We start from the raw sequence: 27,863 nt of genomic DNA, 5'->3' as shown, positions 1-27,863 counted from the left end.
AGTAAACAGTTGCCGTCAGCAGATGTTTAGTGATTCCTCACCTGTCTGTCCTCACCCGCAGGAGAATGGTGCACAGTGTCTGAGAGACAATAAGAATGGGAGAGAATAACTTTAAAAAAATCACAAATTGCACATCACAGAAGAGATAAGTAAAATAAGTGATAAACCAGTGGAGGAAAGAAGACAAATAATTAAGAAAATGAGATAGCATAAAAGTGAGATAAAAACAGAAAATGCTGGAAAAACGCAACAGGTCTGACAGCGTTTGTGGTGAGAGAAACAAAGTTAACATTTCAAGTCTGTATGACTCTTCTTCATAGGCTCAATAGGCTTCATAACAGGCTTCATAAGCTCTGAAGAAGAGTCATATGGACTCAGAAGGTTAACACTGTTTCTCTCTCCAAAGATGCTGCTAGACCTGCTGAGTTTTTTTTTAGCATTTTCTGTTTTTATTTCACATTTCCAGCATCTGCAGTATTTTGCTTTTATCTTGGCATAAAAGTGACAAAGGAAGAACCGGCAGGTCAGAAAGAATAAAAAGATTGTAGATACTTTTTAAACAATAAACAGTAAAACAGAGAAAATAAAATCCCCTTTGCTCACCAATACAGCTATAGGTCACTCCAGGCTGTGAAACAAATAAGAGTTTCAAGGCATGAAATTAGTTAGTTTCAGCAGATCGCTTTCAAAGCATATTAGCGTAAAACATCAGTGGATAACAATGCAAAGCTATAACATTGAAAATAGCAAGTTTGCATTCTAGATCAAAGTGATGCTCTTATACTGAACTAGTACTCATTGGTCTATATTTCCCAATCCAATTCGAAAAAAAACTTTGTTCCCAACAGTTCATCTCTGCCCTGACCTCATTGGATCTGTCAGGGTTTGGCTAATGTAAATATGTTAAATAGCTCCCAGTGGCTGCTTTGGGTGGACAGGGCAAATAATTGCTCCAGCACCAGCTTCAACTTTGTGTGACAAGCATCACACCCTGCATCGTTTACAATAAGCTTGATGCCACTTTAATAATTAAAGCCCCCTACCCCAAAACCAACCCCCGCCCCCAACACCACAACTCCATTACTTTAGCAATACTAGACATCAGGAAGACAAAAATCTAAGAAGTGGCGGCAGAGGCCAGGAGGGCATTCACCAACAGAAGGTGGCTGGAAACTGACCATATCATCAGTAATCTGACCCTATTATATCAATCCGCACAATCTGTTTAATTAGAAAATATGTGACAATAAGAATAGCAAAAGCAATGGGATGGAAATTCTTTGACATATCTCTTTAAATCGTGTTCAATTTAATCACAGCGCAATGTTCTTGGACAGTTTTCATTCTCCTACTGATGCTTTTCATTTTAATTTCATGTATATCCTCCAGCAAAAAATCAGCATTCTTCAAGATAAGAACATCGCTTTTTGAATTTTAAAGTTGGGGTTTGCTTTGAGGCAAGGCATTCAGTGAAATTAATACATACATTGTGAACCATATCTATTCAGGATATAACCTAAATATATGTGATTCATAATAAAGTTTTACAATATCAGATACAGGTGTAAGACCATTAAACCTGGCAATGTGAAAGTCTATTCTATTTTAGTTTAGGAGTACAAGCCAGAACAGCTTCTGGGTCTGTTTGGATGTTGCCACACAGCACTATTGTCCTACTCTTATATGTGCAAAGCTGGCTCCATTACTGGGGCAAATTCATCAAAATGTGGAAGAGTCACATCAAGGCAAAACGCCAGAACGTTTACAAGTTGTCAGTTTGCAAATGTAATGAGAGCAAGTACAAGGCACAATTCCTGGTTGAAGGCTGACATACAAATTCTCAGTTTGCAACATGACAATTCAAAAACATCAAAGAAAGCAATCGAACAGCAATGCTATCAGAGCTCCTGGAGCAGCTTCAGGCCAGTAACTGTATCTTTGTCATGAATGAAACTCACATCATATTAATAGCATATCAGGAAGTCTTTGGAACTCTGAAACGTAAACATTGCAATCTTTCTTTTTGATGCTGGGAAATTATTAAATATTTTCTTTGAAAGAACATGACATTGTTTTGTGCTAAAAGAAGCCCCATAAATAGTTTGGATGCTAAAAATCAGTTTAAACATGTTCTGCAAGGACATGCCCTTCTAAATGCTTAAGGTGTTAACAGATTAGTGTACATTAACTGTTGATTTTTAGAAAAAGTAAATTTATTATAAAAAGTAAGGGTCAATTTCACTGGCGGGCCTGAGCCAGCAGGAACTGGTGTCAATGATGAGGCGGAGAACCATGTGGATAGCACATTTCTGGATTTTTTAAATTCTTTTTATTGGCATGTGGGCATCAATAACAAGGCCAGCATTTGTTGCCCATCCCTAATTGCCCTTGAGAAAGTGGTGATGAGCGCTTAACTGCTGCAGCCTATCTGGTGCAAGTACACCCATAGTGCTGTTAGGGAGGGAGCTCCAGGATTTTGACCCAACAACAATGAGAAAACAGTGCTACATTTCCAAGTCAGGATGATGTGTGGCTTGGAGGGGAACTTGCAGGTGATGGTTTCCCATGTGTCTGCTGCCCTTGTCCTTCTAGGTGGTAGAAGCCGAGGATTTGGAAGCTGCTGTCAAAGGAGCCATGGTGAGTTGCTACAGTGCATCTTGCAGATGGTACACACTGCTGCCACTGTGCATCAGTGTTGGAGGGAGTGGATGCTTAAGGTGGTGAATAGGGTGCCGATCAAGTGGGCTGTTTTATCCTGGATGGTGTCAAGCTTCCTGAGTATTGTTGGAGGTGCACTCATCCATGCAAGTGGAGAGTATTCCATCATACTTCTGACTTGTGCCTTGTCGATGGTGGACAGGCTTTAGGGAGACAGAGGTGAATTACTCATCACCAAGTTTACAGCCTCTGACCTGCTTGTGTAGCCACAGTATTATGTGGCTAGTCCAGTTAAGTTTCTGGTCAATGCTGGGAAATTCAGCGATGGTAACGCCATTGAATGTCAAGGGGCGATGGTTAGATTCTCTTTTGATGGAGGTGGTCATTGCCTGGCACTTGTGAGGCACAAATGTTACTTGCCACTTATCAGCCCAAGCCTGAATGTAATCCTGGTTTTGCTACATTTGCACATGGACTGCTCAGTACCTCAGGAGCTATGAATGGTACTGAACATTGATGACTGCACAATTAAAATCCCCACTCCTGACCTCATTCACCAAAGAGAAGGATTTAGCAGTCGATTTGTCTAGGGAAGAGTGTGTAGATAGCCTAGATCATGTTGAGATCAAAAAAGAGAAGGTGTTAGGCATCTTGAAGAATATTAAGGTGGATAAGTCCCCAGGTCCAGATGGGATCTACCCCAGAGTACTGAGGGAGGCAAGGGAGGAGATTGCTGGGGCCTTGACAGAAATCTTTGTATCCTCACTAGCTACGGGTGAGGTCCCAGAGGACTGGAGAATGGCCAATGTTGTTCCATTGTTTAAGAAGGGTAGCAGGGATAATTCAGAAAATTACAGGCTGGTGAGCCTTACGTCAGTGGGAGGGAAATTATTGGAGAAGATTCTTTGTGACAGGATTTACTACCATTTGGAAGCATGGTTTTGTGAAGGGGAGGTCATGTCTCACTAACTTGATTGAGTTTTTCGAGCAAGTGACAAAGATGATTGACGATGGAAGGGCAGTGGATGTTATTTACATGGATTTCAGTAAGGCCTTTGACAAGGCCCCTCATGGCAGACTGGTACAGAAGGTAAAGTCGCATGGGATCAGAGGTGAGCTGACAAGATGGATACAGAATTGGCTTGGTCATAGAAGACAGAGTGTAGTAGTAGAAGGGTGCTTTTCTGAATGGAGAGCTGTGACTAGTGGTGTTCCTCATGGATCAGTGATGGGACCTTTGCTGTTTGTAGTATACGTAAATGATTTGGAGGAAAATGTAACTGGGCTAATTAGTAAGTTTCCAGACTACACTAAGGTTGGAGGAGTTGCAGATAGTGAAGAGGATTGTCAAAGGATACAATGGGATATAGATCAGTTGGAGACTTGGGCGGAGAAATGGCAGATAGAGTTTAATCCGGAAAATTGGGAGGTAATGCATTTTGGAAGGTCTAATACAGGTAGGAATTATACAGTAAATGGCAGAACCCTCAAATGCATTGATGAGCAGAGGGATCTGGATGTACAAGTCCACAGGTCACTGAAAGTGGCAACTCAGGTGGATAAGGTAGTCAGGAAGGCATATGGCATGCTTGCCTTCATTGGCAGGGGTATTCAGTATAAAAGCTGGGAAGTCATGCTGCAGCTGTATAGAACCTTGGTTAGGCCACTCTTGGAATATTGCATGCAATTCTGGTCGCCACATTACCAGACAGATATGGAGGTGTTGGAGAGGGTGCAGAGGTGGTTTACCAGGAGGCTGCCTGGTCTGGAGGTTATTAGCTATGAGGAGAGGTTAGAGAAATTTGGATTGTTCTCACTAGAGCGACGGAGATTGAGGGGCGACTAGATAGAAGTTTACAAAATTATGAGTGACATGGACAGAGTAGGTAGTCAGAAGCTTTTTCCCAGGGTGGAAGAGTCAATTACTAGAGGACATAGATTTACGGTGAGTGGAGAAAACTTTAGAGGAGCTGTGCGGGGCAAGTTTTTTACACAGAGGGTAGTGAGTGTCTGGAATTCGCTGCCAGAGGAGGTGGTGGAAGCAGGTACGATAGTGGTGTTTAAGAGGCAGCTTGACAAATACATGAATAGGATGGGAATAGAGGGATACGGACCCCGGAAGTGCAAAATGTTTTAGTTTGACAGGCAATATGATTGGCGCAGGCTTGGAGGGCCGAAGGGCCTGTTCCTGTGCTGTACTTTTCTTTGTTCTTTGTTCTTCTTTCATGATGGAGGGAAGGTCATGGATGAAGCAGCTAAAGATTCCTGAGCCCGCAGATACCACCCTAAGTAATGCCTGTAGCGATGTCCTCGAACTAAGCTGATTGACCTCCAATAACCACAGCCATCCTCCTTTGTGTTAGATTTGACTCCATCCAATGGAGATTTTTCCCCCTGAATTCCATTGACTCCAGTTTTGCCAAACTAGGTCAAATCTTGTACTGATGTCAAGTTCATTCATACTCACCTCACCTCCGGAGTTTAGCTCTTTTGTCCATGTTTGGACCAAGTCTTTAATGAGGTCAGGAGCTGAATGACCCTAATGGAACCCCAACAGAGCAGCAGTGCACAGGTTATTGCTGAGTAAGTGCCACTTGATAGCACTGTTGGTGACACCTTCCATCATTTTACCAATGATCGACAGTAGACTGATGAGACAATAATTGGCTAGATTGGATTTGTACTGCTTCTTGTGGACAGGACATATGTGGGAAAGTTTCCAGATTGTCCAGTAGATGCCAATGTTGTAGCTGTTTTGAAACAGCTTGGCTAGCACAAGCCTCCAGTACTATATCAAGGATGTTGTCAGGACCCATAGCCTTTGCTGTATCCGTTGCCTTCAGCCAATTTTTGATATCATGTGGAGTGAATTGAATTGGCTGAAGATTGCCATTCATGATGCTGGGTATTCGACTTCTGGCTGCAGATGTCTGCAAATCTTCAACATTGTCTTATGCACTGCGGTTCTGGGGTCCACCATCATTGAGGATGGAGATATTTGTGGAGCATCATCCTCATGTTAGTTGTTTAATTGTCCACCATCATTTGAGAGTAGATGTGACAAGATTGCAGAGCTTTGATCTACTCCATTGGTTGTGGGATTGCTTAGCTCTGTCTATCGCATGATGTTTTTGCTGTTTGGCACGCAAGTAGGTCCTGTGTTGTAGCTTCACCAGGTTGACACCTCATGCCTGATGCTGCTGTTGGCATGCTCTCCTGTACTTCTCATTGATCCCTTGGCTTGATGGTAATGATAGAGTGACGGATATACCTGGCCATGAGTTTACAGATTGTGGTTGAACACAATTCTGCTGCTGCTGATGGCCCAAAGCATCTCCTGGATGTCCAGTTTTAAGTTGCTAATTCTGTTCTAAATCTACCCCAATTGGCATGATGGTAGTGCCATACAACATGATGGAGGGTATCATCAATGTGAAGATGGGATTTGGTCACTCCTACCAATATTGGCATGGACAGATGTATCTGCATCAGGTAGATTGGTGAGGACAAGGTCTACTCATTTTTTCCCTCTTATTGTTTCCCTTGCCACCTGACAGAGGACCAGTCTGTCATAGAATCAGAGTCATAGACTTATACAGCATAGAGTTATAAAGGTCCTTCAGCCATCATGTCTGTGCCAGCTATCAAGCATCTATCTATTCGAATCTCATTTTCTAGCACTTGGCCAATAGCCCTGTATGCGACAGCATTTCAAGTGCTCATCTAAATGCTTCTTAAATATTGTGAGGCAGATATGTTCTTCGAAACTTGGCCAACTCGGTGGGTAGTAGTATTACTGACATCGAAGCCTCCTACCCAGAGTACATTCTGTTCCCTTACCATCCTCGATGCTTCTTCGAAGTGGTGTTCAACTTGGAGGAGTACTGATTCATCAGCCAAGGAAGTCAGTAGGTGATAATCAGCAGGAGGTTTCCTTGCCCATGTTTGACCTGATGCTATGAGACCTCATGGAGTCCAGAGTTAATGTTAAGGAACCCCAGAGCAATTCCTTCCCAATGGCATATCACTCTGCTGCCACATCCAGTTGGTCTGTCCTGCCTATGGGACAGGACTTACCCAGGGATAGTGATGGTGGTGTCGGGGACATTAGCTATAAGGTATGCTTCTGTGAATATGACTATGTCAGGATGTTGCCTGACTAGTCTGTGGGACAACTCTCCCAATTTTGGCAAATGCCCCCAGATGTTAGTAAGGAGAAATTTGGCAGGGTCAAAAGGGTAGAGTTTGCTATTGCCTTTTCAAGTGCCTCATTTGATGCTGAGTGTTCCATCCTGTTTTATTTCTTTTTTGACTTTTCTGTGGCGGTTTGATACAACTAAGTGGCTTTCTATGCCATTTCAGAAGGCAGCTACAAATCAGCCACATTGGATGTCGCACTGCAGCTTAAGGTTGTACAGGCAGAGGGGGAATGAATGATATAAAAGGAAATATGAGAGGTAAAGAGAATTTGAAGTGAGACTGGGAGCAAATGTCAAATGAAACCCAAAGGTCTTCAATAGCATATAAATAGTAAAAGGATTGTAAGAAGAGGGATAGGACCAATTATGAACCAAAAAGGATCTAAGCATGGAGGCAGAGGACATAGCTGAGGTACTAAATGAGCACTTTCCTTTCTTCCTAACACAGGAAGAAAATATGGACAAAGTCACAGTAAAAGAGGTGGTAATTGAGACACTAGATGGGTTAAAAATTGTTAAAGAAGAGGAATTATGTAAAGTTGATAAGTTACCAGGGCCAGATGTGATGCATCTGAGAATACTGATGGAACTAAGGAAGGAAATTGCAAAGGCATGATCCAATCCTCCTTAGATTTAGGGGTGGTGCTGGAGGACTGGAGAATTATAAATTTCAATACTAGGACCACTGCTTTTCTTGATATATTGATGACCTACTCTTGTGTGTGCAGGGCATAATTTCAAAATTTACAGATGACACAGAACTTGGGAGAATTCTAACCTGCGAGGAAGATAGTGATAAACTCTAAGAGGACACAGGCTGGTGTAATGGGTGGACACATGAAATTTAATGCAGAGAAGTGATACATTTTAGAAGGAAGAACAAGGATAGACAATATAAAATAAAGGATACAATTCTAAAGAGGCTGGAAGAACTGAGATACCTAGAGATACATGTGCGCAAACCATTCAAGGTGGCAGGACAGGTTGCAAAAGTGTTTAAAAAGGCATAACGAATCCTTGGCTTCATAAATAAAAGCAAAGAGTGCAAAAGTATGCTATGGTAAACCTTTATAAAACACTGGTTTGGCCCCAGCTGGAGTATTGGGTATGTAATCAGGTTTCTGCCAGTTGGTGAATAATATGCAGAGGAATTCAATGGAAGTTTTGTTTAAATGCACTACTGGATTTCTCTATCCTATTTCATGTGGCGACATGGCTTCCATTATATGTGTGCTGTTCATTGTGCATTAATCTTGATCCATGTTGTCGAAGAATAGCCCTTGTCTCCCACTTGACGCGGAAGCTCAAATGCAGCTGGCAATGCATACTGTCACAGAATAAAGGCATCATGATGACAGCCCAGGATACTGGGCATTGACCTGCACAAGTTGCTGTATATGGTCACACAGCAGCTGGACATTGAGGCAGTGGAATCCCTTTTGGCTATGGTATAGAGTTGGAGTTGCAAAGGTCTACAGGGGGTTGAGTGGTGGATACTGAAGGACTTTTTTGCTGATGTCAATTTTTCTGCACAAAGCAGTTGCTCACACTTGCTCCAAAATGGCACCGCATGCATCTAATCAGCTTTGCCCGCTGATTGACATCGTGATCCGCTTGCTCTGCATACTTCCAGTTTTTTTTCGCTGTGCCCACACTAACAGACTCAACAGTTTGGCATTTGGTGTGAGTTACCTCAAAATTGTGCACACATGCTACATTTGTCATTTTGAAGCTCTAAGGACAATCACAAAAAACAAAATTAAGCCAAACTTATGAGGAAAGATTAAGCAGGCTGGGCCTACATTCATTGGGGTTTAGAAGAATGAGATGTGATCTTATTGAAACATATAAGATTCTGAGTGGTCTTGACAGGGTAGAATTTGACAAAATTTTTCTCCTAGTGGGGGAATCTAGAATTGAGGACACAGTTTAAAAATAAGGGATCTCCCATTCACAATGGAGATGAGGAGGAATTTCTTCTCCAAGAAGATCGTTAGTGTTTGGAATCCTCTTCCATAGAGAGCAGTGGAGGCTGGGTCATTGAATACATTCAAGGCTGAGTTAGACAGATTTTTGATTGACAAGGGAGTAAAGGATAATGGGGGACAGACAGGAAAGTGGAGTTAAGGCCAGAATCAGATCAGCCATTATGTTATTTAATGATAGAAGTGCCTCGATGGGCTGAATGGCCTACTCCTGCTCCTAATTCTTATGACCCAATGATCTTATGAAAAACATGTGAATTGACTTCAATTTCACGCTCAGAATGTTTTGCACACATATACATAACATAGAAAACTAAAGTAAGGATAAGTCCACGAAAGCATGAGCAAGATAAACTCTCAGATCATGACAGAGAAATGGAAGAATTATTGAGCAACTACTTTACCTCAGCTTTTGCTAAGCAAGATAATGGCCTGGATTTTGCGGTCAGTGATGGAGGAATGGTGCTCACCATCCACCTCACTGACTGCTGCCCATAAAAGATTTGATTGGCTTTAGAATAAAGGTTTCCTGTCAGTGGATAATCTGTTCTAGTGCAGGACCCTCTGCAGAGAACCTGTGGCACCTGTGAGTAAGGCAAATTGACAACAAGGCTTTTTAACCAATGCTGAGAACCTTGATGCTGCTACTTTTAAAGGGTCTGACTGCTAGGTGGTCACTGTGCTTTCCCAGTTCAAGCTATAGACCCTTTTAATACACGTCACACAGTTAACAGTATTGTTGAAGAGGACCAAAAAAGATTACGTTTAATATTATTGTGGAGCCAGACAGAGCAAGAGCGCTACTCCAGGCCCCACAAAATTAATCTGACGTGTTGCTGCCCCAAACTCCCTGGTTTCTATTCACAAACTCAAACTTTTCGTCAGTGTGGCAGTCTTTGGACTGCCCATTGTGTTACTTGCTTAATTCAGGCAAGCTGCATCAGGACACCCTTTTGGAGCAGGCCAATCGCTGCTTCTAATTAAATGGAACCTGGCCCTCAAAATGGCTCCAGCCTCTTCACTCCAGACTTGGACAGAGTGGCTGCTGTACTCCACCGGTCAGCTGCCTGAAAGTTAAAATTTACCCTGCACAGGGTGATTAAAGTTCTATGTGTGTCATAGGATTCCAATTATAAAAATATATGAGGATCACCTCGGAATTTTGGAGGGTGCCTCAGCTGCCCAAAAAGCACTGGCATTAAAAAAGCCATTGAATGGGAATGGAACCACTCCACTTTAATCCCATGCCACTCACTTTCTATTGGGCATGAAGGAGTTAAAGGTCCCCTTTTTAACCTCTATTTTTAGTTAGAAAAAAGCTACCAGTATGGCTGCTCCATAAATTACCATAAAGTTGTAGTTTAGAAACCTTAAAACACTTCAAATGTCCTTCCCTTAACCATACAATGTTCAAAGATGTCATCAGCAGTATTGTAGTAGAGACCACACCTAATTGTGAATGAGATGATGCCTTTTTAAACTTCTTGGATAATATCCTAAGGTCAAGAGCTTACAGAACAGCATAGCAAGAGCACCAGGCATGCATCACAAACTTTAAACCAGTTATGACAAAGGCAGTAATAGTTAGTCGAGTTCCAGTGTCATGCACCTCATTAAAATAAACATATGATGCCCTCTGTTGGTCACACACAAAAACAATTGTAGAAATTTATAGTAGCTACAAATTACATTGTTAAACTGTGTTGGATACCATTGCACAGATTGTGGTGAGCACACACTCAAAGCTAATACATTAGGAGAGCCATTTTATTTCCCACCATGTTCATCATATGAATAATATAACTCAAGACTGGATGCATTATAGCCGGTGCATGGAATAATTTTGTAATTGCACAGTTCATGGACTTAATTGAACAAGGCAGATTTTTCTGTCATGTAGTCTGGTCCACTCATTAAATAAATACTGCACTACGATGGGGGAGATACCCTGTGTGGTTAAACATCTCTTTGCAATTCTATGTTTGCATTCAATTTTGTAGGTTTTGTACAATGGAATGTTAGGAAGGTTTTGCTTTTCTACTGAGACCAAGTATAAAATAAATCTGAATAATCACGTTAAAGAAACTGAAAGAGAGCCGGGGAACAAAATTTTGGATGAGAGGTCATGGATGCTATAACATCACTCACCACCTCCCCCACCACCCATCCACCAACACAGAATGACCTTGATTCTCCTGGCATTGCATACCCTGTTTATACAGCGGCTACTAATTCCGTTTTCTGCAAATTAGCAGCTGTTCTGAATTACCCATGGTCGTGTAAATGCTGTGTACTTGGCTACTGCTAATCTGTTATGGAGCAAAACCTCCCACCTCCAGGGTGCAGATTTAATTTTGCTTTGCAGCAAGATAATTTAATTTATGGCCATATAAAGAGCTCCGGTGTCATGGATACGAATTATATGATTCAAGATGCATTAGAGTTTACTCCAGCTGCAGTACATTAGCATTTCACCAAAAACTGAAAGAATGGGAATTATCCAGCTGATGCAGTATTTTCTGTCTATTCCTACTATCTGAGCAGCCTCCCATCTTGTCATCAAGGTTCCATGGCTACTTGCTTAATTTCAAGCCTTGGACATGCCATAACTTCCTCCCGCTCAACATCAGGAAGTCTGGAGGCATTCGTTTTCAGCTCCTGCCATCAAATCCCCTTCCTTACCACGGACATCATTGCCTTCGGGCCATTCCTTCAGCCTGATCCAAGCTGCTCACAACATTAAGGGCTGATTTTAATTCAGATGGAAAATCCATGGACTAAATTGGGAAATGAATCATCCGGCACCCTCAGGGTGTGAGATCCACGTTTCAACTCCTGGGCCTCATTTTCATGGATCAACAAACTTCCTCCCAAAGCCAACAGGAATTACGTCACTGTTAGCAGGCAGGAATCAAAAAAGTGGCGGAGGGACCAGGCCACCAACAGAAACCCATGGGAACAGTCCTGCAAATAAGGAAAGATTGGTGAAGTGGGGTGGTGTGGGGGGGGTGGTAGTGGAAAGAGGTGGTCGTCAGCAAGTCAGTAAACGGGGAAAACCATTATATCCTTGTGGCACGAGGAGACGAGGAGGGGTACCCATGTTCCTCTTGGTCCACAAGGAACCTTACATCTTTTATTAAAAATCTTACCAGTGCATGGATCTTTTTACTGGAGGACCAGAGTGATAGATCTGTGATTAAAATGGGGTGCACGTTTCAATTGCGCCATTGAGCCGTGAGCTTTCCTCTGCCTGAAGACAGATGAGTATAAACGTTAGTGGTGGGAATGCTTTGGAAGCACAGTGCGACCACCCTTCCACCCATCCTGCACTGTGCCTGAGGGATTTAAATTACCTTTTGTTTTTCCATCTCATCTCTAAGCTAAGCTTTATACCCCATATCCTGAGCTTCACTAACATTGCTTATATTCACCTACATAACTTGCTTTGCCTCCACTCTTATGTTAACCCCTCCGCCACAGTAACCCTTATATAGACCGTGTCACCTCCATAATGGGTGAAATTCCTCTGATAACACTACTTAAGCCATGCTGATAATTCTGAGGTATCATAACTACCGGGGGGAAATGTTGGCATAGTGGTAATATCACTGGGCTAATAATTCTGCTGGCTAATGCTAATGGGTTCAAATCCTACCACAGCTGGTGGAATTTACATTCAATTAATAAATCTGGAATTTTGTGGATACACAATTGGCTGAAAAATAGGAAGCAGCGAGTTAAGCTAAATGGATATTTTTTGGGCTGGAGGAAGTTTTCTAGTAGAGTTCCCCAGGGGTTGGTATTGGGACCCTTGCTTTTTCTGGTATATGGATCTAGATCTTGGTGTGCAAGGGACAATTTCAAAGTTTGTGGATGATACAAAGCTTGGGAATGTTGTGAGCTGCAAGGAGGATGGTGTGGAACTTCAAGAGGACATAGACAAATTGGTGGACTGGGCAGATAGCTGGCAGGTGAAGTTCAATGCAGAGAGGTGTGAGGTGATGCATATTAGTAGTAAGAACATGGATAGACAATACAAAATAAGAGATAACATTTTGAAGGGGGTGCAGAAGCAGAAAGACTTGGGTTTATATGTACGTAGATCATTGAATGTGGCAGGACAGGTGGAGAGAGCAGTTATTAAAGCATATAGTATCCTGGGCTTTATTAATAAAGGCAGAGTACAAGAGCAAGGAGGTTATGCTGAATTTATATAAGACATTCACTTGTTAGACCTGATCTGGAGTATTGTGTACAGTTCTGGCACCATATTATAGGAAGGAAGTGAACACATTGGAGATAGTGCAGAAGAGGTTTACAGGAATGGTTCCAGGGATGAGAAACTTCAGCTATGAGGATAGTTTGGAAAGGTTGGGACTATTCTCCTTAGAGAGAAGAAGGCTAAGAGGAGATTTAATAGCGATGTTCACAATCAAGAGGGGCTGGATAGAATAGATAGGGAGAAGCTGTTTCCACTTGTAAAATGATCAAGAACGAAAGGGCACAGATTTAAAGTGATTTGTAAAAGAAGCAAGTGTGACGTGAGAAAAAAATGTTTTCACATAGTGAGTGTTCTGGAATGCACTGTCTGGAAGCGTGGTGGAGGCAGGTTCAATCAAGGCATTTAAGAGGACATTAGATGATTATTTGAATAGAAACAATGTGCAAGGGTACAGGGAAAAGGCAGGGCAATGGCACTAAGTCATAATGCTCATTTGAAAAGCCAGTGCAGACACGATGGGACGAATAGCCTCTTTCTGTGCCGTTAAGATTCTGTGATTCCGTGATTCTGTGAATATGCACTTTTATAGCCAGAAAACCATTATTCACATGGTGATAAGTCAGCAAAAGTTGCTGACACTTAGATCATTACTCTCATGTATTTTTAACCTTTAAAGCATAAGTCAGAAGGTTTGCTGCTATAAGTATGCAGAGTTCCTATTTATTAGACAGAATAAACATTAAAGATTACCTAATGAAAATCCTTCCAGTCAGGTAACAAACACCACTGCCAAGTTCATGGAGGGATGCACATTCAGTTGGTTGGAAAAATTTAAATTCCATAAAAAGTCTAACAATTTAAGGTCTATGTCCTGAAATCTCTGAAGTCTTTCCAATTATTCAAAGTTAAAGAAATGATTTACATTTTTAAGTCATCAGGGCTCTGATTTTCTGAAGTATTTTTTAGGAGAATTTAAATTGGTTCTGTTTTCTTACCAAATTTCTTCTAATTCCCCACGTAAGTGACATACAAATACAAAATAAATATTCTCTTTATTGAATACTGAATGGGACTTATAACAAAATCTGTCTGAACCAGGGAATCTTATGTTGAACTTGATGAGGTATGTTTTTACCCTTTTATTCTTGGAATTTCTTTACATTGTTGACTTATCTTTTACAGTTAAGCTCTAAAAGTAAATAGAACATGTGTTGCTTGGTGAAATCTGAGTTGCCTTATCAGTTCAGGAGTCAGTTAGATAAATGCATATAAATGCCATTTAAGATGGAAAATACTAAATTGTGAACTGAATTTTGCTCTGACTATTTAAGGAGAGCTACACCTAAGCTATTGTTTCATAAAAATATTTGACTTTCATTTTTTGTAGCATTGGACATATTTCATTTACTGTGCGATTGAGTTTCCATGAGGTTCTCTGACAGATGCTCTACAGATCAGTAAAAGATTGCACTTCTTTGGTATTTTCATGGATCTTCCACCCAGGTTATGATGGATGATTAGGAAAACCCCTGTGCTAATTCAACTTCTGTGTGCGGTTTTTATAAAACTGCTATTGTGCCTTTGAACCTAACAAATCCCTCCAGCTGAATGCTGATGAAACAGATGATTCCTAGGCTAGGCTAAATGGAAGTTGCGGTGAGAAAAGTTCAGGGAAAGGGTATTCTATGGTACAGCTTGACTCCATCTGTCCTTGCAGAAGTTGGCATGGATTTTCAACTAACTCCGTTGCCAAAATGGATCCTGTTCAATCATTTGGCCCACAGTCTTTGGCAGGTATGTGAAACAGGTGTGATTAATAGCTTATTGGCAGCTGTAGCCAGTTCAGCTCTGGGGCCTGCAGATCTTCATGACATGCCTTCTTTCATGTTGTAACACTTCAACTTTGAAATACTGGACGTATGATGGTACAGTAATAATCTAGACTTGACTTGCTGACTACAATGAGACTTAAGTAGCTGAGCTCATGTGGAAGCTCATATGCTTTCCAAGTCACACGTTTTTTAGCCTTTCCTGTTCAGCTGAAGTATTGGAAATCTTTTGAATACAGTTACTCTTCTGGTGAATCCAGCAACTATTCAATTACTTTATGTTCAGTATAAACGTTGCACATTCTTCAGAGAAATAAATTATCCCCAAAATAAAATAAAGCATTCAATTACTTGAAATAAATGGCAATAAAAGCTAATAATAAAAGTAGAAACAAAGCATAATATTAAACTGTACGTACATATATTTTTATATATATATATATATAGAAATTTTAAAAAGGAATGCCTGGGAGACTTTAAGAGCTCTGTCATTCCTGGGGTTTCCATTAAGTGCACTCCCGAATGACCAAAAGGTGTGCCCAGAGTAATGCTGTCCCAAGCAAATTTTAAAAATCACATCAGTTCTGAACTTCACTCCTCGTGCCAGAGGACAGTCAGGGCAGAACTTCTGCCTCCCGCTCTAACCCTGCTGTGACCCTCAACCTATTTTCCTGGGTCAGGTCTGTTTATGTATACAAGACAAGATCCCAGTGGAATCTCTGCCAGTAAGAGGAGGCCCACTGCTGCTGTGAAAGAAAAATACAGGTTATGCTGCAGTCGACCTTGTCTGAGCTATGTACACTATTCTGACCTTTTGAAAGATGATCAGAAATTCATATGGACAAAATTCCAATGCACACTAACTAAAGCTTAATCATCCCACCAGTAGTTTGAATTTGGAATATTTCTCCTGTACTGTTTAATTTGTTATTACTTCTTTCTTAAATTTAAGTACAGTCATATATATACATACATAATCTATATATAAATATATATATTATAAATGTACTGAAAGTAAATAAACTGACATGTGCATTGGTTTGAAAATACATTGAGTTCAATACTAAAGAAATGAATGGGGGCGAAGTTTGTTCGTTCGGCTTCTCAGAGCAATATGTAGATACATTGATTCCCTGGGGCAGGCAGCATACCTGCGTGGCCCACACAGAATTATATCAGTGAGGAAAGGCACATGGGCCTGGGGTACTGCCTGCCCTGGGGAATTCTATGTAGCAGCACTAGAAGCTACATGAACGATATTCGCCCTCAAGGAGTAGAGACACTTATTTCTCACCTCTGCCTCCAGACCTGTTCTCCTTGCACGTTAATGTTTCAAGTTTCATGGCTGGATTTTGTGGTAGTATTGATGCTGAAACTGTTAGCATTCAGAGCATTGCTTCCCTGAAATTGACAGCAGTGTCTAGAGTATGGGCATGTGCAATTAATTCCAGAAATCCAGACATTGCTGCGAATGATTCTATACTTTGCCATAAGGTGTGCTGTTGAAATTTGTCCAGCCTACAATCAATTTGAAATCACTGCCCTTCTACACTATGGGTCTCATTGTAAAAAGCCTTTAAAAAGTTGCACATTGTTGAATGAGGTGTAACTGGGTTTTTAAACAGTGTATTTAGTTCATAATTACTAATAAACAGTACCAATGATCTTGAAAGAGTAATCTTATATTTGTGGAACATTAAATTCTACAATTAAAAAAATGTGGAAGTTTATTTATGATAATTCACCTTCTAAATTAATTCCAATTATTTATTTCATTCTATAAAATTTAATTAAAGGTGCAACATCATTAGTGTGTTTTCCTTCCTGGTTTGTTGGCTGTGAGAAAATACTTCAATGTGATTGGCTGTTTGCCCTGCATAATGATATCACTGATGCTGGACACTTGGCAATCCCCTTGACTTGATGCCAGATTCAAAATAATGTTAGGAAAGGAAAAGTCCATATTACAGAGGTCAGGAGATCTTTGTGAGTAGCTTTCTTCAAGGTCAATGGCAAGCAACCTTGTTTCACAGCTGACCATGAAATATGAACCTAAATGTAGATTGATGTCTTCAACATGTTTCACTGTTCACTCTCCTGGATGCAACTGTAAGCATTTCAGGAATGCTCAATCACATGGACATTTTAAACCTTTCATTAATATATTCACACAGAAGATAACTTGACTTGTGACCCTCCAGCAGAGAAATTATTTGCTGTGTGTTCCTGCATCCATTTCCAATTTACCAATTCAAAATAATGTTTGATATAAAAAGCTGCACAATTGGCAACACATAACAAAATGAAAAGAAAATATGATGCATTCCCAAACATGAATATGACACAAACTCTACGTGACATTATTTTCAATTCGGTCAGCTGTTAAAATGTGGAATGTGCTTAGGTCCATGAGTCTTTTTTTAAAAAGTCATTCTCAGGATGTGGGCATTGCTGGCAAGGCCGGTATTCACTGCTAATGCCTGGTTGTCCTGAGAAGGTGACCATGGGCTGAACTTTATGCTGATCAGATGGGCGAGTGCCCGACCCGATCAGGTGTGAAATCACACAAGATGACTCAGGCTAGCATCCCTACGTCATCCCACACTCACACAATATTTCAGTTGGCAAGCACATGCGGGTGTTGGAGCCATGCCTGCCATCAATTAAAGGGCCATTAAAAAGGCAATTGACCAAGATTTCACATTGTCCATGTGATTTCTCACTTGTGTTATGGGCAAAACAGGCAAGCGGGTAGCCCACATTTTACAAAAAGGGAAGATGGTCTCCAAAGAGGCTCTCTTGATGGGAGAGGGAGGGAAGGGCAGGGGTAGGGAGGCCCAAAAATTCCTTGCCTGATCCAAAAAATACATAACTTTGGCCTCCTTTTGCCAGCCTACTACTTTCTGCTAGGTTTCATACAAACATTGTTAGTGTGTCATCTCCAGGAATTGAAGATACTACTAGAGCCAACCCTGGAGAGAACTCAATGGGATGCTAATATAGATCCTTTACTCTGATTATAACTAATAATGAGAAATATAATAAAGATATTGGAGATGAAAAAAAAAGGCAGCTTAACTGACATTCAAGAATTATCCAGCTGGGTAACAAAGTGTCTTGTGGATTGGAGTGGAGATGTGGAGTGTTGTGAAATTGGGTGGTTTGGATGATTGATGGCAGGACTGAGAGAGTGGACAGTTTTAGGCTAGAAGTCATGTGAAGGACCTACAGGAATTAATTTAACCAGAATTAACCACTCTATTTTGCTGGTCAGTTTGGCACTGTGGGGCCTCCAGTGATTTCAAGTAAAAGTCAAGATGACATTGTTGTGACGTGACTTCAGCATATTAAATAGGAGCCTGCCTGCCTGCGATGGGTGTCTCCCTTGCCTGAAATGTTCCTGGTTAAAATGACAGCATTAGGGAATACATCAAGAACACAATGCAAATGTGTCAGACCTCACTACCTGCCTGCCCCATCCTTTCTGGTTTTTAATTCCTAATTTCAGTAGGTCCATCAGAAATTATTTAACTTGTCAGAAGTTTCAAATCATTTTCTTTGTTAAATGATATTGGCATTTTCTTGATTTGGTAAGAATCAGATAATGTAATAGCAATCAGCACAAAAAGATTTTAAGCAGGGGATTTTAATCATGTTTTAAAGCTTGAAAACATTTGGAACTAGTTAGCTGTCTGAACTGGGTGGAATCATCCCAGACTTGCACTAAATACAGGAAAAAGAAGGTTTTACCCGCCAGCCGCAATCGTGGCTTTTCACGCCGTATCGCCCTCTTCCTGGTGTGTCTCAACTCATTAACAATGCATTCCCAGGAAACACACTGGGTTGCTGGTGGGGCAGCCTCTGATTTGCCTGCCCCGCCGTCACCTCAGGCCTTCGGTAAACCGGGCGCCATATTTACAAGCTGCCCCTGCACGGAACTAACACTCTTCAAGGGATAGGATGTTGCTGGTAACTGATGGCTGCCAAAGGGAGGCAATATGCTTCCCCCAAAATGTAGCAATGCTTGTCTTGAGTGCCTACTGGATGCACAGGAGGCCCGCTGTGAAGTCCTCTAGCCGCAGTCTGGGCAAAAACCAGCAAGCAAGCTCACCAATCCAACATGGGAGGCAGTGACAGCAGTGGTCAGCGCCAATGCTCTGCAAAACAGGACAGCCACTCAGTGCAGGAAGAGGATGAATGACCTCCCCTGCTCTACCAGGGCATATCACTTTGATTATCAGTCTCAACTCACACACTCACAAACCGATCAATCATCCACAGGGGTCTCACATCTCAAGGGACAACACCACTAACTCATACACACATCCTCACATCTCCATCAGGCTGTTACCCTCTTAAGCTTGCGTCCTCATCTGGTCCATGTCTCCACTCACCACACAAACATTCCATGCAGTGCGATACTCTCTCCATTTGTTTTCATGCAGAAGAAGCTGGCTCACAATAGCAGGGAGAGGTCCAGACCAGGTGTTGAAGAGAGGCAGTGGAGTGGCCCCCATTAGACCCCTCACTCACTTATGAGGAGTGTGACATCATGCTGACTGGAATGTGGACCATGCCTGCGGCAGTGGTGAGGTCGGCAGCGAAGACCCACGTGAAGATTCTGCACCAGATTGTCCCCCTTTCAATACAACAGAGTGCTCTCTCTCTCCTGCTTTTGACTCTGCTGCCATGCACTAATTATCTTTATTTTGGTTCACAGGGAACTCTGCCAAGGGACTGACACCCTCAGCCAGTCAGTCCCTCAGCTCCATCCAGGTCCTCACCTCCAGCCAAAAGGTGGTTACTGCATGGACATGTGTCTGCAGCAGGAGAAGGTAGGTTCAGACAAGCTCCCCAGCACTCAGAGGACTACTAGGAAAGAGGCATCTGTGAGTTCTGTCAGATGACAAGCCTCTGGCTTCAGCCTTCCAGCTCACCATGGAGAGTCAGCAGAAGGTGGGGGAACATCACCCAGAACTGTTGGAAGGCCTTAACAGATGGCATGTGAGTCGGAGGAGTGTTTCCACCTGCTCTCTGCTGGCGGTGCTCAAATGTGTGCACATTGAGGACTCCATGGGGAGGATGGCAGATGTCATGGAAACCCTGGTCCAGCACAGCACGGAGCTCTCACTGCCCCAAGCATTTTCAATGCTGCCTGCTGGGGTTCTCTTTCAGATGTCCATCTGAGCTGACCTGCATCTCCGCACACCCACTGATCACACTCCCATGCAGCACCTGTACCTGCCCAACTCGAGGCTCCGCTCACATTTGATTTCGACAATGATCATCAGAGTAAGGTTTCCTCTCAGCTCCCCTGTCCTTTCCCTTCCCCCAGCCACTCATGCCCATTCCCCGATCACTGTCGACCCCCCAGCATCACCTTCCACCTCCCCGCCATCACCTACCAACCCAAACCCTTTTCTTTAAAGGATATTCACGTGAACGTGCATGTTCCCTACCTTTCCGAGAATCTTACCCTCATCCACATTGACCTCCCTGATTTCTTCCTTCCCACCCCCAGGGTCTGTGTCTGCCCCTGAGTCCCCACCAATCATTCTCTCCATCCCTCCCAACGCTACTGTTGCATGCTCATCCTCCCACCCTTCCGGCTCACTCAGACCCCTCATCACTCCCTCCTATCTCATCCATCCTCAGTTTGCTCCCCAAGAGGCAGTCATTTACTCCACAGAGCCCTTCCTTGCACATTCACCTGGACATCCCCCCACCTTACTCTCTCCTCTACCATTACTCCCTCACCCCTTAATTCCCCTCTCTCCTCCGGTACAACTTCCCCTCCCAGACAAACCTACACCTTCTCTCCCACCACACCCCCCAAGGTACACCTTCCTCTCCCACTCACAGCTGGAACTTCCTTTCCCCCTCCCCCTACCCCAATCATCATCCATAGCAGCTCATGGCCAAGACCGAAGCAGACTCGAGAAATCAATGGAGACCTCCCACCTTCCATGAGCTGCTTCGTGGTGGAGCCATGTCCATGAGAATCTACCCAGCATGCCATGCACATGTTCCTCCAGGATCCGGTAGCTGTAGCATCTGCTCCCCGGATTGCCACGATGTGAGCAAGGCCCTAAGGGTAAGTCCTGACTTCTGCACATCACACTTGGCAAGACATGTTTCTGGGTCACGTGTTTTCCTGCCTGTTTTTCTGCCAACGAGGCAGTAAATTTGACATGGGGGGATGATTCCAGTGGGCAGGCAAGATGATGAGATGCAAATGCAATGAAATTAGGTCCCCAACATCCAGCGATGGGAAAGTCAGCTTGTCATTGACGGGCAGAGCGGACGATCACAAATTGGTTCCACAACAGCGTAAAACCTATTTTGTTTTGGCCTTCTCGCCATATGGTCTGCTCCCATGATGCCCGACACGAACGAGGGCAGAAAAGTCTGGCCAATGTCCTTATTGTCTGACATTTTAAGAATGTGTACGCAATGTACAACTAAACCTGTAAGTGGTGAAATAAGTACAACTTGAAAGGTTGTAAAGAATTATGGATGAAAGGCAGTATTCTTAAAATGGGTTATTCAAATGCTTTATATTATTATTTACGTGAATGTGCATTTTGAAGCATTGGGATAATTTATATCTATCATTCCAAGGTATAAAGGAGCAATTATTTGAGAAAGAATTATATTTATTGCTTTGCTAGATAGCAATAAGTAAGACGGGGAGACAACACTATTTAACTATATCTGGACATAGGAAATATTTTCAAAACTCTATTACAAAGTGAGCAAGCAAACTGAATATTTGTCCAGAATTAAGGAGTGCCATCTGCTGCTAACATCTATCATGTCATGTTGTGGCAACATTTTATGATTTGTTGCCACCAGATGGAGCTCAAAGAACATCAAATAAACAATCTTTATTCAACGGTGGTTGATTAGGGGGTAGGTAGATCTTCCAAATACTACGGAGGGCTGGATTTTGGGTCAGGATGTCAACATCAGAGGTAAATCAGAGTCAGGACCCCGCATGGTGTGGGAAACAGTCAGCTTCAGTGATTTTCTCCAAAATGACCATTCCCCATATGGTCCTCATCTCCAATCCCTTAAGTCCTATGGATGCAAAGGTAGTAGACATGGCAGAAAAATGGTTTAGTCTTTCACCACTAGATCTGGCTACACAACACAAAGCATTAACAGACTCTGGCTTCTCTTCTCGACTGTGAACCATCTTCTTAAACTGCCCTCCCAGCCTCCTCCACCCTCATATCCAGCAACGTGTGTGAGAAGCTCATGGAGTCCTTTGTCACTAAGATTGAGACCATTCGAGCAGGTGCCTCTGCTACTTCCATCTGTTCCACTATCTCATCAGGCTGGACTTCCACAAGGCTCCCCCCACCCTTGTCCTGAACTTGTATTTTTCTCTAGTTTCTCTTCGATCTGCCATCATGCCCTCTCCCAGCTCATTATGTCTATGAGACTGACCTCCTCTTCTCTTGACCCCATTCCCACTAAACTACTGACCACCCAACTCCCCTTCCTGGCTCCCACATTGGTTGACGTTGTTAAAATTCTTCTTTCCACAGGTTCTATCCCCTTCTCCTTCAAATCAGTAGACATCACTACTCTCCTCAAAAAAAAACAATCATTAAGCCCACCACCTTGCAAACTACCGACCCACCTTCAAACTCATTTTCCTCTCCAAAGCCTTTGAACATGCTGTCCACCCAAATGCATGCTCAATGTCCTTTATAATCAGGTTGCAGCCACTTCCACAGTATTGAAACTGCTCTCTCAAAGTCACAAATGACATCCTATGTGGCTGTGATACCACAAGCAGTGCTTTAAGATACCTGGTGGATCTGACTTACATAGAAACATAGAAACATATAAAATAGGAGCAAGAGTAGGCCATTCAGCCCTTCGAGCCTGCTCCACCATTCTTTATGATCGTGGCTGATCATCCAACTCAATAGCCTACTCCTGCTTTCTCCCCGTACCCTTTGATCCCTTTCGCCCCAAGAGCTATATCTAACCCCTTCTTGAAAATATATAATGTTTTGGCCTCAACTACTTTCTGTGGTCACGAATTCCACAGGCTCACCACTCTCTGGGTGAAGAAATTTCTTCTCATCTCAGTTCTAAATGGTCTACCCCATATCCTCATACTGTGACCCCTGGTTCTGGACTGCCCCACCATTGGGAACATCCTTCCAGCATCTACCCTGTCTAGTCCTGTTAGAATTTTATAGGTTTCTATGAGATCCCCCTCATTCTTCTGAACTCTAGCAAATATAATCCTAATCGACTCAATCTCTCTTCATATGTCCGTCCCACCATCCCAGGAATCAGTCGGGTAAACCTTCACTGCACTCCCTCTATAGCAAGAACATCCTTCCTCAGATAAGGAGACCAAAACTGCACACAATATTCCAAGTGTAATCTCACCAAGGCCCTGTATAATTGCACCAAGACTTCCCTGCTCCTGTACTCGAATCCTCTCACTATGAAGGCCAACATACCATTTGCCTTCTTTACCGCCTGCTGCACCTGCATGCTAACCTTCAACAACTGATGTAAAAGGACACCCAAGTCTCTTTGCATATTCCCCTCTCAATTTATAGCCATACAGATAATAATCTGCATTCCTGTTTTTGCTATCAAAATGGACAACCTCACATTTATCCACGTTATACTGCATCTGCCATGCATTTGCCCACTCACTCAGCTTGTCCAAATCACACTGAAGCATCTCTGCATCCTCCTCACAGCTCACCCTCCCACCCAGTTTTGTGTCATCTGCAAATTTGGAGATATTACATTTAATTCCCTCATCTAAATCATTAATATATATTGTGAATAACTGGGGTCCCAGCACTGATCCCTGCAGTACCCCATGAGTCACTGCCTGCCATTCGGAAAAAGACCCGTTTATTCCTAGTCTTTGTTTTCTGTCTGCCAACCAGTTCTTTATCCATCTCAATAAACTATCCCCAATCCCATGCACTTTAATTTTACACGCCAATCTCTTATGTGGAACTTTGTCGAAAGCCTTCTGAAAGTCCAAATAAACCACATCCACTGGCTTCCCCTCATCAACTCTACTAGTTACATCCTCGAAAAATTCCAGTAGATTTGTCAAGCATGATTTCCCTTTCATAAATCCATGCTAACTGTCCGATTCTGCCACTGCTTTCCAAGTGCTCAGCTATTAAATCTTTTACAATGGACTCTAGAATTTTCCCCACTACCGACGTCAGGCTGACTGGTCTATAATTCCCTGTTTTCTTTCTACCTCCCTTTTTAAATAGTGGGGTTACATTAGCTACCCTCCAATCTGTAGGAACCGTTCCAGAGTCTATAGAATCTTGGAAGATGACCACCATCCACTATTTCGAGGGCCACTTCCTTAAGTACTCTGGGATGTAGGTTATCAGGCCCCAGGGATTTATCAGCCTTCAATCCCATCAATTTCCCTAACACAATTTCCCTACTAATACTGATTTCTTTCAGTTCCTCCCTCTCATTAAACCCTGTGTCCCCCAACACTTCTGGTATGTTATTAGTGTCCTCCTTTGTGAAGACAGAAGCAAAGTATGTATTTAGTTGGTCAGCTATTTCTTTGTTCCCCGTTATAAACTCCCTGTTTCTGACTGTAAGGGACCTACATTTGTCTTCACCAATCTTTTTCTCTTCACATATCTATAGAAACTTTTACAGTCAGTTTTTATGTTCCTTGCGAGCTTACTCTCGTACTCTATTTTCCCCTTCTTAATCAATCCCTTGGTCCTCCTTTGCTGAATTCTAAACTGCTCCCAATCCTCAGGTCTGTTGTTTTTTCTGGCCAATTTGTATGCCTCTTCCTTGCATCTAATGCAATCTAATTTCCCTTGTAAGCCATGGTTTGGCCACCTTTGCTGTTTTACTTTTGTGCCAGACAGGAATAAACCATTGTTGCAGTTCACCTATGCGCTCTTTGAATGTTTGCCATTGCCTATCCACAGTCATCCCTTTAAGTAACCTCTCCCAATCCATCATAGCCAACTTGCACCTCATACCATCGTAATTTCCTTTATTAAGATTCAGGGCCCAAGTCTCAGAATCAACTACGTCACTCTCCATCTTGATGAAGAATTCTATCATATTATGGTCGCTCGTCCCCAAAGGGGCCTCACACACCTAGATTGCCAATTATTCCTTTCTCATTACACAATACCCAATCGAAGATGGCCTGTTCTCTCATTGGCTCCTTAATGTATTGGTCCAGAAAAACATCCTGTATACACTCCAGGAATTCCTCCTCTATGGTATTGTTACTAAGTTGATTTGCCCAACCAAATGCATATTAAAGTCATCCATAATTACAGATGTTCCTTTATTACATGCATCTCTATTTTCCTGTTTAATGCCATTCCCAACATCACCACTACAGTTTGACTTGGCCTATCTCCCTTCAGCTGCCAGATGTCCCGAAGCCAGGAAAACCCAATCTGCTGGTGTTAAAATTAAAAACTAAGTTAAATTGGAGGCACATGGCCCCCCTAAAATATTTTAATAACTGACCTACCTTCTGAGAGTAGAATGGTCACCAGTTCCCCAATCTGTCTCCATTAAAACCAGAATTGGACAGGTCGGGCTTGGTTGTCCACTCTTTTTTATTTTTAGCTCCCACCAACATTGGGGGGCATTAAAATTACCTCTTGTGTCTCCCTAAATTCTATTACAATCCTCTCAAACCCTATACTTTTGTGTCAATGGTAAATTTTCAAATTGTGCTCCTATGCCTAATTCCATTTATTTATAATTGAGAACAAAAAGGGACCCAGTACTGACTCCTGGACTTCCACTACTAGCAACTCTGCTCCAATCCACGCCATGCCTGTTTATCCTAACCTTTGTCTCCTGTCAATCAACTTTCTATCCATTTTGTAACAAGCTCCTCTGAGGCATATTATTGAATCCCTTCTGAAAGCTGAGATATGTCAAATCTACAGTCCTATCATTTATCCAACTACTCAATTCTTACAGAAAAATTTTGTAAAATTTGTAAACAACAAAATATGCTGGCTGTGTGTGCATTTCTAAATGCTCACTAATTTTGGCATATTTATTGATTTTTCCCATAGCTGGCATTCGAGTTCTTCGAAGAGACACCAAATCTTAATGACTCTAATAATTCTGTAACTATGATTTTTTTTCTATTCATTCATGGGATGTGGGCATCACTGGTTATGCCAGCATTTATTGCCCATTGCTAATTGTGCTTGAGAAGGTGGTGGTGAGCTGCCACCTAGAACCACTGCAGTCCATGTGGTGTAGGTACAGCCACAGTGCTGCTAGGTAGAGAGTTCCAGGACTTTGACTCAATGACATTGAGGAAATGGCGATACATTTCCAAGTCATGATGGTGAGTGGTTTGGATGGGGAACTTCCATGTGGTGCCATTCCCATGTGTCTGCTGCCTTGTGTCCTACATAGTAGTGGTTGTGAGTTTAGAAGGTGCTGTCTAAGGAACCTTGGTGAATTCCTTCAGTCTATCTTGTAATTAGTTCACACTGCTGCCATTCGGCGTCGGTGGTGGAGGGAGTGAATGTTTGTGGATGTGGTGCCAATCAAACGGGCTGCTCTGTCCTGGACGGTGTCAAGCTTCTTGAGTGTTGATGGAGCTGCACTTATCCAGGCAAATGAACATTCCTGAATTGTGCCTTGTAGATAATGGGCAGGCTTTGGGAAGTCAGGAGGTGAGTTACTTGCCACAGGATTCCTGCCTCTGTCCTGCTCTTGTAGCCACAATATTTATATGGCTTGTCCAGCCCAGTTTCTGGTCAATGGCAACCTCCAGAATGTTGATGGTGGGGAATTCAGTGATGGTAATGCCAATGCCATGATGAATGTCAAGGGGTGATGGTTGGATTCTCTCTTGTTGGAGACAGTCATTGCCTGCCACTTGTGTGCTGTGAATGTTACTTGCCATTTGTCAGCCCAAGCCTGGATATTGTCCAGGTCTTGCTAATTTTGGACATGGGCTGCTTCAGTATCTGAGGAGCCACAAATAGTGCTGCATATTGTGCAATCATCAGCAAACATCCGCACTTCTGACCTTATGATGGAAGGAAGGTCATTAATGAAGCAGCTGAAGATGGTTGGGCCGAGGACACTACCCTGAGGAACTCCTGCAATGATGCCCTGGAACTGAAATGATTGACCTTCAACAACCACAACAATCTTCCTTTGTGCTAGGTATGACTCCAACCAGCAGAGCAATTTCCCCCTGATTTCCATTGACTCCAGTTTTGCTAGGGCTCCTTGATGCCACACTTGGTCACATATAGCCTTGATGTCAAGGTCAATCACTCTCGCTCCACCTCTGGAGTTCAGCTCTTTTGTCCATGTTTGAACCAAGGCTGTAATGAAGTCAGGAGCTGAGTGGCTCTGGGAGAACCCAAACTGGGCATCAGTGAGCAGGTTATTGCCAAGCAGGTGCCACTTGATAACATTGTTGATGACCCCTTCCTTTACTTCACTGATGATCAAGAATAGATGGGGCGGTAATTGGCCGGGTTGGATTTGTCCTGCTTTTTGTGTACAGGACATACCTGGGCAATTTCCAATTGCCGGGTACATGCTAGTATTGTTGCTGTACTGGAACAGCTTGGCTAGGGGCGTGGCAAAATCTGGAGCACACGTCTTCAGTACTATTGTCGGAGTGTTGTCAGGGCCCATAGATTTTGCTGTATCCAGTGTCTTCAGCCATTTCTTGATATCATGTAGAGTGAACTGAATTGGCTGGACTAGCATCTGTAATGCTGGGGACCTCTGGTGGAGGCCAAGATGGATCATCCACTCAGCACTTCTGCAGAAGATTGCAGCAAATGCTTCAGTCTTATCTTTTGCACTGATGTGCTGGGCTCCTCCATCACTGAGGATGGGGATATTTGTGCAGCCTCCTCCTCCAGTGAGTTGTTTAATTGTCCATCACCATTCACGACTGGATGTGGCAAGA

The sequence above is a fragment of the Carcharodon carcharias genome, chromosome 6, assembly GCF_017639515.1.
Source record: "Carcharodon carcharias isolate sCarCar2 chromosome 6, sCarCar2.pri, whole genome shotgun sequence".
In the NCBI taxonomy this organism is placed as follows: domain Eukaryota; kingdom Metazoa; phylum Chordata; class Chondrichthyes; order Lamniformes; family Lamnidae; genus Carcharodon; species Carcharodon carcharias.
This window is presented reverse-complemented; position numbering follows the sequence as displayed.